The following is a 15,965-nucleotide window of genomic DNA, read 5'->3' on the forward strand; positions in this document are numbered from 1 at the left end:
TTTTTAACTATCTAACTATCTGTATGAATAATTGATGATCAATTATTTGCTATTGAGAAATTAGTCGACTGAATTCGCAACGAATAATCGTTAACTCATTGAATGCCAAGCTGTTTTCGGAAGCTTTGTCCTAGAGTGCCAGCAATCTAGACCATTGTTGATGATTTTTGTACAGCCACAGCATGTTCTGTGTTATAGCTATGAACACATACAATGGCTCGTTTAAAAGGTGAGACTTTAAGCTCTCAGTGGGTGCAAACCGTTGATTCCTACACGCCTCTGTTCCTGAGAAATCCCAAGCTAAACAGCGGCTAGTTTTCATCAAAATCGCTGTTTTTTTTCTAGAAATGGAGATACAGTATAACGTCTTTCATGAAATATGAAGTGTTGCCTGTAAAGTTTCCGAGAAGTGACCTGGCGAGACTGCCACCTAGTGATAGACCCACGAAAATGGCCTGGTTTTGAGCTGACGTGCATGCGTCACTGATTCGACCCAAAGCGGCAACCGAGTTGTAAAAATGTCCAGATAAAATGTACAGATTGTGCGTTTTCATGAGTTTTCGATCGTCATATATTTAATTTCCATTCAACACAGAGTTCCCAAAATCACATCTAAGGTGTGTTAGAGTGTCTAGTTTCGTAATTAAAAAAAAAAAAAGCTAAAAACTTAATATTACGTTTTTGGCACTCAACGCATGGGAAGGAAAAAGCACTCAATGAGTTAAGGTCTCACACATTTTTAGAATAGCACAAATTTTGTGTGCAGAAGTGGAGTTAGGCCTACCTATCTATATACAATCAATGAGAGTTACCTCAAAGATAACCCGTCTCCCCTGGATACAAATTCCACAGATTTGTGACCAACGCAACAAGATCCCCGATGTTTGCTAAATCGGCACGGCGCTATCTATAAGTGTAGGCTATATGTGAAGGCCTGCCCACAAACTCTGTCATCTGACCGAGTATTTTCAGCAGCCAGACTGACAGTAAACCGATTGCCACACACCTCACCCCAGTAGATGTGTTCATTTTTCTGAGTGAGAACATATATAGACATATAGACAACTCACCTGTAACCTTTTTTTATCTACACTTGTCCAGCTCCAGTACTTTTTTTGCGTAGAGCCAACCGCTTGCCAATAAAGAAGCTGCCGTGACTACACTTAAAAAACCTGAATGGAATATGGCATTAGGGCATGTTTTTATATTTTTCCCAACATTTCTTTTTCCTTCAGGTGTCCAGCCTATTTCAAAGTAGCCTAGGTCTATATTCCATTGTGCAGCATTAACCCACGTAAAAGTGGCAATGAATAAATTGCTGCGACTATCAAATAGCCTACAGTTCAAACAGTTGAATGTCAAATGGCACGGCATGTTTTCATTAATTATATTCATTTTTTTTTGTTTTCCTATACTGCCCTACAAAGGCAAAAGGCAGTAACTGCATTTTTGGTTGAAAATGAGTTATTGTCATTTTTGGGATATTAAAGACTTCCTTTATCATGTGGATAAATATCTATAATCAATTTGACTGTTTTTTTTTTTTAAAAAATAGAGGGGTTGTGTTCACCGTAACTCTCAAAACCATACAAGCAACCATGGCAGACAGCTGCAACTGCAGTTACTGTTCTTTGGCTTTGTTCTTCGACGCACAAGTCCAGTTACCATACTCTGCCTTTGGTAGCAAATATTTATTGATTATGTGTCAGTTACTGCCTTTTGCCTTTGCACGACTCCTTATTTTTAGTACATAATACAAAGGTAGAGTACAGTATCTGACAAATAAGGGTCAAATGTCAACTTTTAGCACAAGTTTTTTTTATATACACACATTTCTTCATAAGGGCAACAATTCACCAGATTTTCATTGCTCTACCTTGTGTAGACAAAACAAAAAAATTAGTCATTTTTCTCAGTTTGACACTCTGGTCAGTTACTGCCTTCTGCCTTTGTAGGGCAGTATAAGTGTCCTGACTATTTCTTTTTCAAGCCTATAAGCAACATGTTGTATTGCGCAGCCTTAAACCACGTAACATTATCAATAAATATGTTGCCGCGGCGATCATATTTTTCAATAGTCATTTATTGAGCAATGTATTAGGTATGCTGTATGTGTGTTATCATAATACATGTGATGGGGGCGGGTGGGTAAAGTCCGGGTTTAATGAATAATCGATTATTGTTCATTAACGTTAGTGAAAGTCGAAGAAAAATTCTGTATATTTGCAACCCTACTTGCGACTACTGGCCAGACAAGTTAGTTTGATCCGTCATTATTACAATTAGCCTGAATAATTTGGGTAAATGTGTACACTAGTTTTATGCCTATTTTTCACATCTTAATGGACACCACAATGATTTCCCTCGTGTGGTAATATTTTTCCTTGTAATTAAGTATAGTTTGCAAAAATGGGAACTGCTGTGTCCGTATAGATGAGAGAAGCTAAGTGTATATGCGTTGTGCACAAGCTGTATGGAAGCATATGGGTAGCTTTATTCAAATGAGAATGCAATCTGCAATATGCAATTCAAAAAGACATTACATTATGCAATTGCCAATTCATTATGCAATTTAATATTGCAATTTGCAATAATTTCCAACAAATTCTATTTTAATCTGCAAAGTGACAATGAAATCCTAAAATCAATTCCAATAATGTTGGTTAAAAAATAGAATAAACATGGATTGAATTGCATTCCATTTTGCCATGGTACTTCAGTCTCAAAATTCAAAAAGCAATTCATTTTGCATTTTAATTTTCAATATTCAGTTTCATCATTTAACTGTCAATTCGTTTTGCAATTTAATATTTAAAGTGCAAAGTAGGATTGCATTTTAAAAACATATTTGGCAAAACTGTCAATGCCAGCCTGAAAACATTTTGGATTATTTTGGGCAAAACGTTTTGCCATCGATTTGAGGCATTTTATTCAAATGGAAAAGAAATAGCGCCCCCCGTGATTGCATTGCAGACATAAAGTTAAGTTATGAAATCAAGCAGTATCTCAAAGCTAACATTAGAATACTGTTTGGATGTCGAATTTAGCATGCTTAGCCTACTTACAGCTGCTTGTGAATTTCGTTGAAGGGCTCATTTTATTGACTCTGACACTGAATGTTTGCAAAATCCCGATGTAAATGGAAAAGTGTTTTCCAAAATTCAAAAGTGCTTGTCCCAAGGAGAAGTACGAACCTTTATTTTGACTATGTAGAAAACGTTATGATTTGCATCCACACATCAGCAGCCTCTCAACTGTGTTACAATTGCAAGGGTTCCCTTAAACGTCTTAAAGTGACAGGCACTCAATTAGACCTATACACTACCAACAAGATCTTAATACTCCCCGATTGTCCAAGTCAGCTAGTGAACCTTTTAGAAGTCTTGTGGTATCTACAGAACTGAATTTCAGAAAGTGTATGTTTACAACTTGTTCAGCAAATTGACTTAAGCTACCGTCCCATTCAGATGACACTTTTACTACATGAAATCTTTTTAACAACCTTAATGGATATTTGTTCTTGAGCTAATCATTAGGTAATGCGTAACCTAGATTAAAAAGGGTTTATGTTAATTTGAATAAATAATAATAAAATATATGCAGACAAATTTCATAATATTCGGTATATTTCATAATATTAGTTCATAATTCAACCAGGTTAAATAACATTAAAATGAATATCCAAGTTACATATCCTAGTTTTGTCATGTAAGATACTGGAGTGCAACGCAAGAAGGAAGTTGTTGGCTAAACTGAGCCAGTGAGCAAAATGCGAGTAGCAGACAAGATGTGTTGTAAGATGTGTTATAAGTGTGAATGTTCAAATGCTTGAAGTGAGAAGATCCACGATTGACAATCACATTGCCTCCATGTGATTCACCTGCATGTTGTACAAGGACACCAACTCATTCATCCAGGATGCTGTAGGACTAGCCTGCAGCAATTCTTTGATGCGAGTATTTGTTGGACTTGGGATTTCGGCAAAAGTGGACTCACTTTAAACCAAATTGAGAATGTTGTGAATTATGAAACTGTGAATGTTATATTTGATTTGACATTCCTTGTGTTATTTTCCATCTAATAGTCTATGTTGCGCCGAAATGGCAAATGAGCAAAAAATATAAAAAGTTAGTTAAAATAAATTCAAATAAAATAAGTTAAAATAAAATCTTCAGTAGTTCACTGGCGTAACATGTTAATGGGAAAGTAAGAAAGATTCTAGAATAGCCCTAACTAAGTTGAACTAAGAACTTATGACCAAAGATTCTAGAGCGGAGCAAGATAGATCAGTTACGTCATAGGCATGAAGTACGCTCTGAGCCATTTTGGTATGCTTGGCGACCAAACAACGACAGTGTTATACCTGTTTCCAGAAAGCATCGTACCTGTGTTGCAATTCGCTACCTCCGGCGTTCAAACATCGTAGTTCCAACAACGTTGTTGATGATGCATCGATACATATCATTAGTGGAAACAGTGGCAACGTGTAATACCCCACCCCCTAGAAATTCTCTGCCACGGCCTATGTCGACATTTTTCTAATTTAAACCGAGTGATTAATGCTGGCATTGTCATTGCCATCTGCAAAAACCTAAACCTATTGCAAGTATATAAAACATGTTACTTAAGCCTACCAATATGTGTGGGAACAATATACAGCCTACACAAATCAGGGTATCGCAAATTGTATTAACTGTCTCGTGGCTTAACAGCAGAGCGCCGGTGCTCTGCACGCTCAGCCGGAGTTCGCATCCTATCTTTCCTTTTCATCTCTGAGTAAGAGTAGGCCTACAAGACACAACAATAGGTTTTGACCATACATATTTATGTATAGTTACTCTACATCAAGAGACCAATAGGTACAAGACATCAGTCAAAAACAATTTAATCTACGTGTCACACTAGTTCACCTGCAGGTAGCGAGAATTTAAATTTCAATTTAATTTCATTGTACTTATAGAGCGCCAAAACATTACACATGTCTCATGGCGCTTTACAGAGTATTAGACAATCAGAGAAAAGAAAAGAAAAGAAAAGAAGGCCCATGGGTAGGAAAAACTAGAATTGGAGATACATATAGGAAGAAACCTCGAGCAGATCCATGACTCAAGGGCCTGACCCATCTGCCTAGGGTCAGTTACAGGACAGTAAGGTCTGTATACATGACAAATGCACAAGTTAGTCAGGTGTAGAGAATAGAACATGGTGTTTAAAGCCACCTGAGGTGAATGTTACAAGAGGAGGGATGGTTACATATCCGGTATGATAATGCATTAATCCTAATTTAGTGTCAGAAAGTTCAAATAGTCCAGCATAGGAAATGGAATTGTCCAGGGGATTAGGAGTTGTCATAGGGCAAGTGGTGGGTCGCTAGGCAGTACGGGCCAGGAATCCGGGCAGAGTTGTCATAGGGCAGGTGGTGAGTCGCTAGGCTGTACGGGCCAGGAATCCAGGTAGGGGGGACAGTAATGGGCGATGATAGGGCAGTTGTAGGGATGGACTTCAGGTGAGATGAGTGAGATGAGGGCCAAACACACGGATGACTGATGGTATACCTCACAAGTGTGGTAAGGGGGAAGAAAGAGAGATGTAGAGTGGGTTAGTATTAGTAAAAATCAAAATGCTTAATATCAATAAGGGAATCAATGGTACTATTTATTGTTACAGTATACCATAGTGAGAATAGGCAAGAGAGGGAGAGTTGAGAGAGAGAGAGAAGGGGAGGGGGGGGTTGTACGGCATGACACATGAAAAGTCCATGACCGCACTATGCTATAGCAGCATAACTAAGGCATGGTGAGGGGTAGTTGACACCAGCGCAGGTATGGTCAGTGACCACCATCGCACGCGTGACTGGGGTGCCAGTCACACGAGGACACAGCAGGGTGGTCCATTGCAAAAATCCCTAAGGTGGGTGAAGTTCCACACCGCACCATACCTAACTATGGGAGGCAGTAAAGAGGTATGTTTTAAGTCTAGACTTAAAAATAGGGAGAAGCAAGAGGACAATCTCACATCATCAGAAAATCGAACATACAACACTGGGATAACAAGTCACCTGCTTTAGCCACTACACCATTTATCACTGTGCTGATTTTAAGAGTCTATGAAGATTATAATACTAGCTTAACAAAAAGCAAGGCAATACTCGAATTAACATAAATAGCAAGAATGAGCCAAGTAGGGGAGTCAATCTCTTAATCAAAATAAAGCTACAGGATAGATCAATCATTGAGTCACAAGATAAACATCCACTTCGCAATTTTTAGTTAGGCAGTTGTGATTTTTGGTTAGGCGCTCAGGACACCAACTGGAACTACCAAGGAACGACACAAGTGCGACTGCCCAGGGCCCAGTTCCCTAAAAGCATTGTAAGCCTAAGAGCGTTGTAAAAACACTAGTAGATCTACGAATGCTCCAGAGTTCTCGTTACCGGCTAAGAGCGTCTTAACAGGCACTTCTCACTGAAGGTCACCAACAGGACATACAGGAGAATTACAACTTATAATACATGGTAACACTTTATTTTAATGTGTCGCTGTTACAGTGTACCTACCTAATTAGGTACAGTGGTACAACCTGTGTAACAACATGTACTATCAGGTACTATCATTGTACTTGCATTATGTATTTGTGAGTACCTACATATAGTTGTTACATTGTAATACTGAGTGCTTTTACAAAACTTTGCCAATTTGCCTAAATTTTCATCAGAGGCAAAGAGCTGACCTGAGACCTGCTGGATGGGGTAAATCTGCCCATGATGGATTATATATACAAACCATTCTTGTTACTCTTTGATACAGTGGAATAAACCTATTAAGTGTACCAGTTAATTACTTACATGTGACATATGTTGTGTCTTCGATGTCTTGGAACAGGTCTACTAATTCACTACATAGTACATATATCAGCTGTGTTGGTACACACTTATTGCTCTTTGATACAGTGGCATAAACCCATTAAAATGAAGTGTACCAGTTAAGTACTTACAATTACATGTATGTTATGTCATTGGTGTCTTGGAACATGTCTGCCATTACCCTACTGTAGTACATGTATCAACTGTGTTGGTACACATTTATTACTCTTTTGATACAGTGGAATAAACCCATTAAAATAAAGTGTACCAGTTAAGTAGTGACATGTACATATTACAGTATATACATCCTGTCAATGATGTCATGCATCCTGTAATTGATGTGTTGAAACGTGTCTGCTGTTACACCACACAGTACATGTGAATTAGTAGACCTGTTCCAAGACGTCGAAGACATAACATACATGTCATATGTACATGTAAGTAATTAACTGGTACACTTAATAGGTTTATTCCACTGTATCAAAGAGTAACAAGGTTGCACAGCACAGCTGTTACATGTACACTGAAAATAATGAGGCCTTGACTGGAGCTAAGAATGCTTTGTATATCAAATCTATCATGGCCAGATTTACCCCATCCAGCAGGTCTCAGGTCAGCTCTTTGCCTCTGATGAAAATTTAGGCAAATTGGCAAAGTTTTGTAAAAGCACTCAGTATTACAATGTAACAACTATATGTAGGTACCCACAAATACATAATGCAAGTACAATGACAGTACCTGATAGTACATGTTGTTACACAGGTTGTACCACTGTACCTAATTAGGTAGGTACACTGTAATAGCGACACATTAAAATAAAGTGTTACCCAGCATACATTTAATGGTCATAATAATGTGATTAAAAACGGACAAAAATGCAATCAAGTTATGAAACGAGACGTTGCCAGAATAGTTTGCCATTATCTTTGCTAAGTGAAGGCTATACTTTATTAGGCCTATGAGGTAAAAACAGAGAAAGGAACATGTGGTTTAGTCTGTGCTGCGTCAAAATCTAAGCCTACTGTAGGCTTATATGTTATATAAGCCTTTTCCTCACTTTCTTAGCCTACTTGACCTCTTTCTTATCTTCAAACATCTTCTTAAGTGACACAGACATAAACGGTGCAACAATCTAATCTTAATAATTATTTATGTCTGTGTGTGATATATAGCCTACTTGGGATGCTTACATGCAGATGTCAAAGTTTTTCTATTTTCGTATTGATGTGAACTTTGATGTGAATTTGACAACACAAAGCCCATTGCTCTGATGTCCCGTTGGTTCGACTATATTGTTAGTTGGTCACACATGGTCGTCTCTGGCCAATAAACGCGAAATCATAGGCTTTCTGACAATATGACTGGTTAAAGGAGTTGTGGTGCCAATTTTTGAGAGTTGATGTCTCCTTCAGCTGTGGGGTATACTACGAAGCATGTTATACATATCTAGGCTATCTAGACATATCGAGGCTTCACAAAGCCTTGACTCAGGGGTATAAGTGATACTACGATAGCAGTTATGCTACCTATACTATTACCTCAACCTATTCTTGCACTGATATAGTTTTTATATTACCTTGTCTACATTATACACTACTCTCTTATTTGTCCATATTTATTTATGTTGGTCTCTAGACCTTATTCTTGCACTGTTCTATCCTTCACCATGACACTCACTCTCTTAGAGCACTTTACCATGCACACAGAATTACAGGCCCAGTCCCGGCCCTGTCACTGCAAGCGCCTCATGCTTGAGCGCATGCAATATCCAAAATGTTTGTAGAGGCAGAGCTCCACCTGTAAGATAAAAACTTTGTTTTTCAAGATAATTGATTGGTCAGTGGGCGGTAGTTTTACACGATTTGAGCTATAACTTAGCACATAACCTGCTCCCGACCAGGTTTGGTTGACAGCATAAGACACCATGGTGATACAGCGACGCTGAAACAGAGCTACTTTCGTGTCACAGCATACCCTGGCTTTGAGCGCAACATACCTCGCTAACCCACTAATCGAGATTCGTAGTATAGCCCACAGGAGGAGAAGCAGCGGGAAGCAGTGTCAACTCAAAACAGGCCAACCAAACATAATATCAAGATATTGCAAATGTTGTTGTATTCGGGTAAGGAGAAAATATTTATGAAATAATGAAGATAAGTTGAGTAGCACCAGAGAAAAAGAAATGCATGATTTAATGCATGAATGCTGGGCGTAGGGAGCTCTGAATATGCATTCAGGCATTTGTTTCCATGCTCTGAAGCCTACACAAAACATTCCTGTATTCATGACATTTTTTCCAACAGTCTCAAATTCCTCCACAGCCTTCTTCCTCTCCTCCCTGCTTTACCATTCCCTACACTTCTTGTTGGACAGTGTGCCTGATGGTGACGCAAGGCCAAAATACTTTTCAACACTTACATAGCTGTTACATCATTATCTTGTACAGCATACATATACGGAAAGCAAAGATAGATGCATGTGTCCTGTGTTTGTCACAGAAAGGGTGCCATCAATCACTCAACCAAATGTGAAGGAAGCAAGCTCTTATTAAAGTAGATTTACAATTGTAAGTGAATGACCAGTATAATCTGTTCTCAAATGCTTGGGGCAATTCAGTTTATCATATTTGTCAGACTTTTTACATGTTTTCAGGAATGTTTTTTAAACCTATACAATGTTATACTTATCTTTATACTTATACTTGTGTGTGCTCTTTGTTCTCCCTCATCCCTGCACTCTGTAAACGTGTTTCATCGCCTAAAACTGGCATCTACATCTTTAAAGATTTTAACAATGCATGTTTCCTGTTAGCCTGGCCACACCCACTTAGATCTCCTTTTCATTATTATGATTTCTTCTTGAAGTGATTTTATATCTGATTTTACGTTTTTTCCAGATTCCACAGATTTTGCCAAGTTATATTGACTACAAATGTTCAAACCAATCCCCATAGATGATTTTTAAAGTTACCTCACATTTCAGAAGCTGTTGAATAAAATGGGACATTAATTAATTGCTGCCACACCACTTGTCATCATTTACCATGAGGCTTGATCTTAGTGCTGGCATCACATTTCCATAGCAACTACTGTATGCCCTGCTGGTCTGCTTGGCCCCCTGATTGCTGCTGCACTTGTATGGCACTAAAACAGTGGTTCTCAAATGGGGGTACGTGAAGGCAGTCCAGGGGGTACGTGAGATTTTAAAATATACATATATTTAAAAAGTAGAATCCATACAAAAATACTTAAATATAAAAACAATTATTTAATAAATATTTCAGGAAAATATAAGTTGTAAAATAAAAGACTTATTGGTCTACCCTCTTATTCAAATAATTCCTGACTGTGACGTGAATGTGTAGCCTAATTGTCTTTTTGTAGCCTACATGTCTCGCAGGCCTATAGCCTACATTGGACGTAATAGGTAGCCTAATGTTTTAGCAGAAAATATAGATTTATTATTGTTAGGCTACGACTAGGACATTCTAGCGCTCAAATATTTTTGCAAGGCTACAGCGAGCGCCAAATGCGTCCTTCTCCTCTGTGTTAAAATAAACCATTTCTTTCGTTAATTATAGGAAGAACACGTAGGTTACAGAAGGTAGCCTATTCGTCTTTCACTGTAAGGCTTGTATTTCATGCATTTAGCAAAAGTCCCCGACAGCAGCGGAGTGGTAATCGGGATTCTTATTTGTAAAAGTGTTTTTACTTCGCCCTCCTATAGCCTGGACTGCGCGATCGCAGCCCTTTACTTTCGCTTCCCGCCGCCCTCATAGTCAGCATAGGCGGTAGCCTGATAACGTGGGATGCTGCATAGTACTAAGATTTTAAATGAGTGACCACGATAGTAGTCTTAAGTAGTTTTTTTGCTGGGCCCAGCGTAGGCTGGCAACGTGTAATATTCCGCTGGTTGGTGCACACGCAAGTGTTCAGATTGATCCGTTTTTCACAACAATTTTCTTCTTCCTGGTCAGTATGTCTCTCTTAGCTGTCCATTTAATTTTTTTATACATGTATTTCTGTACAGACATACCTATAGGCTAATTAATTAGTGTTTACCACACTAACCCCCCCCCCCCACGATATCATCGCCCATCACGATGTTTTACTGTAAACATCATCAAATGCCAATTTAGGCGACATCGCCCAACCCTAAATCACTGTCAAAACTCAAACGATGGAGTCGTGGTTGAAGCATATGGCACAGTGCTCTGTTTTAAGTCTTTTTTTCTCAACTAAAAATGCTTTGCGCTGGTGAGGGGGTACTTTGCTGAAAAAATATTTCACAGGGGGTAGCCTAGGCCACTGAAAAAAGGTTGAGAACCACTGCACTAAAATGTTAAACCTTTTAGAAAATGATATCCGAAATGATAGCACTAAAGCATTCAAGTTGTAGACATGATAAATGATGAAAAGTAAGTTTGCCAAATGTCAGTAGCATTTACCACGTTATTTATGTTTCTAGGGCCTACCATAGAATCCAATGGCAGAAGACGCATAATATCAATGATAATAAGTGAATGTAGCAACTTTCCTGCTTGCCCCTTATAGCTAAATTAGAGACAGAATGGGTGCCTATGCAACTTCTCTGCTAGGCCCTCATGAGAAAAGGTAGAGACACAATGGATGGCCCCCAACTATTGGTGGTATGCTACCAAAACATCGACCAAGATATTACAATATTGGGAAATTGTTACAGTATTTGGGTTCTGTAACAAACATTTTATTACATTATTGGTAAGATATTACATTATCAGCATGTATTACATTTTTGCTGAAAAGATTTTTCATAGTGGTGTAGTAGTTAAGTGTAGTAGTTAAGGAGCTGGGCTAGCATGCAGCTCCTGTTACATAAGTGGTTTCAATCTTAGTGTTCCATTTCCATGAAATGATGGGCAGCTATCATGGCCGTCATTAAAGTCACCTCAGTTGAAGTCATATCCTACATAAGGGATAATGGACAAGTGTGATACAGCCAAAAAAAAAAGCCAGTTACGATGGTGTAAGCTTAGGGTCCAAATTACCATGTAACGTTCTTTGGCAACAACACTAAGAAGTGTTTTGGGGCTAAACAATAGAAAACATATATTTGATGTTAAATAGATGACAATTATTTTGGGAGTAAAATTGTTTAACCCTTAGAACACCAGCGGCATGCCCCCGTCGAAGGGGGAGGGCTCAGGGATCACACTAAGCTAAGTGGTTTTCGGATCCATGAACCAACATTATTGTTATTTTAAAAACATGTAATTTTTCAAATCGATCGCGAACGTTCGCCTATGTTTGCGACTTTGAACGCACCAACTTGTCGACTTTAAACCTCGGTTGCTAGGTAACCAAACTATATACAAAGCTGGCATAATATCTTTACTACAAATAAGAAAGGTCTTTTAAGCGTATTAGTTATCTACTTCTTTGTCTTATACACCATTAACAAGCATTAACAAGCTGCTTGTTAACACTTACAAGCTGCACGTTAACTGTTAACAAATATGCTTGTAAGTAACTTAAAAGGCTGCTTATTAACACTTACAAGCTGCATGTTAACAGTTACTTAATGTTAACGAACTGTTAGTAATGAATTGTTAACTGCTTATTATGCACTGTTAATACCTAATAAGCAAATGTTATTCTAAAGCCTTACCGAGAAATTTCTAGCACTTCCTCATTCTAGCCCTCATTATTATTGGCCTGATTTCTGCCAAATTTTTAATTTCTGCCAAATTTCCACTGCTCTGGCCTCTGTTATCATCACTGCCCAAGTAGGTAACCTCAGCACTACCCTTGTCCTCACTGCAACAGTCAGACTGGACTTTATCCATTACAATCATGGCTTCCTCCTTGGCACAAAATATTCCCTTAAATGCAGTTATTTTAAATGCATCTCAATTATTGACCAACATTTTTAAATTCCTATTTTCAGATCCTTCGTATTAACAATTGATTACTTGAGTCAGATTTGACTCAGCTTGAAATGTTAGTTCAACATTATTTGAAACATTAGTTTAACTCAAAACCACACAAAAGATCACATAATTGAGAAGTCATAATTCTAGGATAAATATATCTGAAATTAATGTAAATTGTAAATTTAAATCAGGTTTCTCGGCCAAGTATACTTGCGTATACAAGGAATTTGGTCTCTGCATTTATCCCATCCATGAATTAGGGAACACACAGAGCACACAGTGAACACACAGTGAAGTGAAGCACAGACTAACCCGGAGCAGTGAGCTGCCTTGCTACAGCAGCGCTCGGGGAGCAGTGAGGGGTTAGGTGCCTTGCTCAAGGGCACTTCAGCCATTCCTACTGGTCGGGGATCGAACCAGCAACCCTCCGCTTACAAGCCCAGATCCCTAACCAGTAGGCCACGACTGTCCCAATTAGTATATAATAACCTACATATATGTAATTACTTAAATATTATAGTTATGTGATTACACTAATAGGTTTGAAACCCTGTAGATAAACACACATATCATATACATTACAAAACTGTCAAGTGGTCAAACTATGACACGTCTAAACTTCAGACATGACTGGACTAGTACAGGATGGTGGTAATGGCTGACATTGATATCACAGGTTGTTTTGGACTCAACATGTCACAACAAAATCTAACGAAATAACAATTATTAATGTATCCTAACCCTATATACTTAAAGTGTTATGAGAGCAAACAGTAGCCCCATTTGTATATAGATGGGGCTGGGTTCAAACTTGAAAATATTACCTAGACTAAATTGAGCGTTTTGACCAAGTAGCTCCACAGATTCATAACAGAAAAATAATTCCTCCTTCAGTGTAATTTTAAATAGTATAATGATTATAAATAATGCCTATTGGTAAGGAAAAAAAGTGTTAACGTCACAAAATATATGTTAATACATTTAATAATGTATACTTTTGTTGCCAAGTGAGAAGAACAGAATGGATTGTTTTTGCTTAAGAAAGAGCCCTTTGTGAGAGGCAAGAGCAGAATTTTTTCCGGAACAGACTCTCTCACAGCTTGTGTTGCTGTTTGCTTGTGACACGTGCTCTAGTAAACACACATACTTACACACAAGCAACACACATACACATAAACAACCAGATGGTCCACAGCCACTCAGGGTAGCCAACTGCACTGGGGTAGCCACACACTCACACAAAAATGTCTGTGCTAGTAGGGATCTCAACATATATATTGGGAACACAATGGTCTTGACAACCTGTTTATACAGGAGAAAAAACTTTCATTTTCTATTCCTTTACAAAATAAAATGGGTTTGATATTAAAAGTAAATAGGTAAGTATCGGGCTGAATAAACTTGCCATGCAGCAAGAGATATGGAGCTGAGAGGGAAAGTGCTCATGTATTTTTTGGGCTAACTCACTTATGTGATTGAAAACCACAGGATTCACAACCAAATCTGTCTCCAAACAGACAAGACCAGATACAGTGCAAGATACCTGTGTCACAACCCAGTGATGGCCATGCCAAAAGACTTAATACATAAATGATCTAGCTCATAAAAGATTTGAATTGGTCTCTAATTATTTCATGGTCATGGTATTTTGTCCAAAGCAACTTACAAACATACATGGCCATATAAAATTCAGGTTCCCTGAAGTGTTTCCAGAATCCCACAAAAACTCTGACAGTCCCCAGTTGCTTGCCACAACCTCAATGCTTTCGATGTCCTGTCCCCTTTGACAGGGTTTGGTTAAGCAAAAGACAATTGTTCTTTATTGGCAGAATATAGCCAGTGAAAACAATGTTTGCCATTTTAATTCAGCCATAACTTTATTTTCCTCATTCTCTACAGCATTGAAGGCCAACTACATTGAGAATTACAACAAATGAACTAATCACAAATGAATGTATATTATTGTTTAAAACTAACTAGAAACCTTTAAATTAAATTGATTACTGTAACTTGAAAAGATATTTTAATGTCATTGGTCTGTCTGCCAGCTCGACCAAAGTTGGACAAAGGGCATCAGTTATATGCTACAAGTTCAATTGGTACGTAACACAAAATAAATGGAAATATGGTGACATGTAAATATGTACATATGAAAATACATTAAAAGATTGGGACTTACCAGGGCGTCTGTATTAACAGGTTATCATAGGCCTTTCTATCTGATTCTTATCCTCATATGTCAGGGCAAATCCTTCACTCTCTCTGTACTGTGTCCAGTGAGGGTCAAGCGACCAGCCCTCCACCCATTCCTCTCCTGTTTTTACCACTCCACCCATCTTCTACTAAGAGCTTAGGCATTGTTCAATCCTTGCAGCCAGCCATTGATAAATTCATGACCTGCACTGTCTGCTCGACAAAGAATGTCACTGTCACCAGACACCAAATGGCAAGGCTGTCAGCAAACTGGCTCCTCTAAATGAGACAAATGTTATGATAGGAACAGGGTGTGCACATATGTGGAGGGAATATAGGCTACTTCATGGTAGTGTCTTTTATTTTATATATGTACAGTATGTGTCTCACTGTGCTTTTGAGGAATAAATTGTTTGATACACTAAGACTTAAAAGCACTGCCCTCTATATGCAGTGACTCTGGATTTTTCTCTCAATAAATGGTTAGAGCAATGTCACTGACACTATAAAGGCAAACATGTCTTCAATGATGTAAACAAAGTTTCTTCAAAACCAGGCAAAATGTCCTTATTCAATTGTAAACCCTCACAATGTGACATTTTCCATAATAGTAAATCCAAAAAATGATCACAGCTACCATAAATTGAGGGTGAGGGAATGTAATAATAATAAAACATGTTTGTTATTAGTGATCTGAAAAACAGACAATTGATTACATAAAAATTGCGCTGTTATTCAGTGATATAAAACAAAATGCAATGGTATTTGAACAGTTTTAAAAGGATGAAGAAATGTCCTATACATTTTCTTCAAGACTATCTAAATATTCGGAGTCACATAATCATTAACAGAACATGGGTCTCTTATTAAGCCATTTTTACTTTCACATATTCAAGGAGGTTATTCATTGTTTGAGTTATGTTTTCATAATGTCTATACACACCAATCTAGGTCCATCCCAATACAGCTTTGAAAGGCTAAACATAATTTCACACATGA

At 38.0% G+C, this 15,965-nt stretch overlaps 1 protein-coding gene across 5 annotated transcripts in view; it reads right to left on the minus strand.

Annotated features, from left to right (window-relative positions):
* mag (myelin associated glycoprotein) overlaps window positions 1–15,965 on the minus strand; it is a 103,317-nt gene that overhangs the window by 65,535 nt on the left and 21,817 nt on the right. For 3 of the 5 annotated variants that reach the window (XM_042107510.1, XM_042107509.1, XM_042107507.1), the window contains exon 1: window positions 14,953–15,177. The exons of 1 other annotated variant lie outside the window; for it this stretch is intronic. The gene's annotated coding sequence lies outside the window, so the exon portion shown is untranslated. Of the gene's footprint in view, window positions 1–14,952; window positions 15,179–15,965 lie in introns of those variants that run through there. One more of the 5 variants, XM_042107511.1, reaches the window with a different exon arrangement.

This window comes from Alosa sapidissima, chromosome 10, assembly GCF_018492685.1.
Source record: "Alosa sapidissima isolate fAloSap1 chromosome 10, fAloSap1.pri, whole genome shotgun sequence".
NCBI classification, from domain to species: domain Eukaryota; kingdom Metazoa; phylum Chordata; class Actinopteri; order Clupeiformes; family Clupeidae; genus Alosa; species Alosa sapidissima.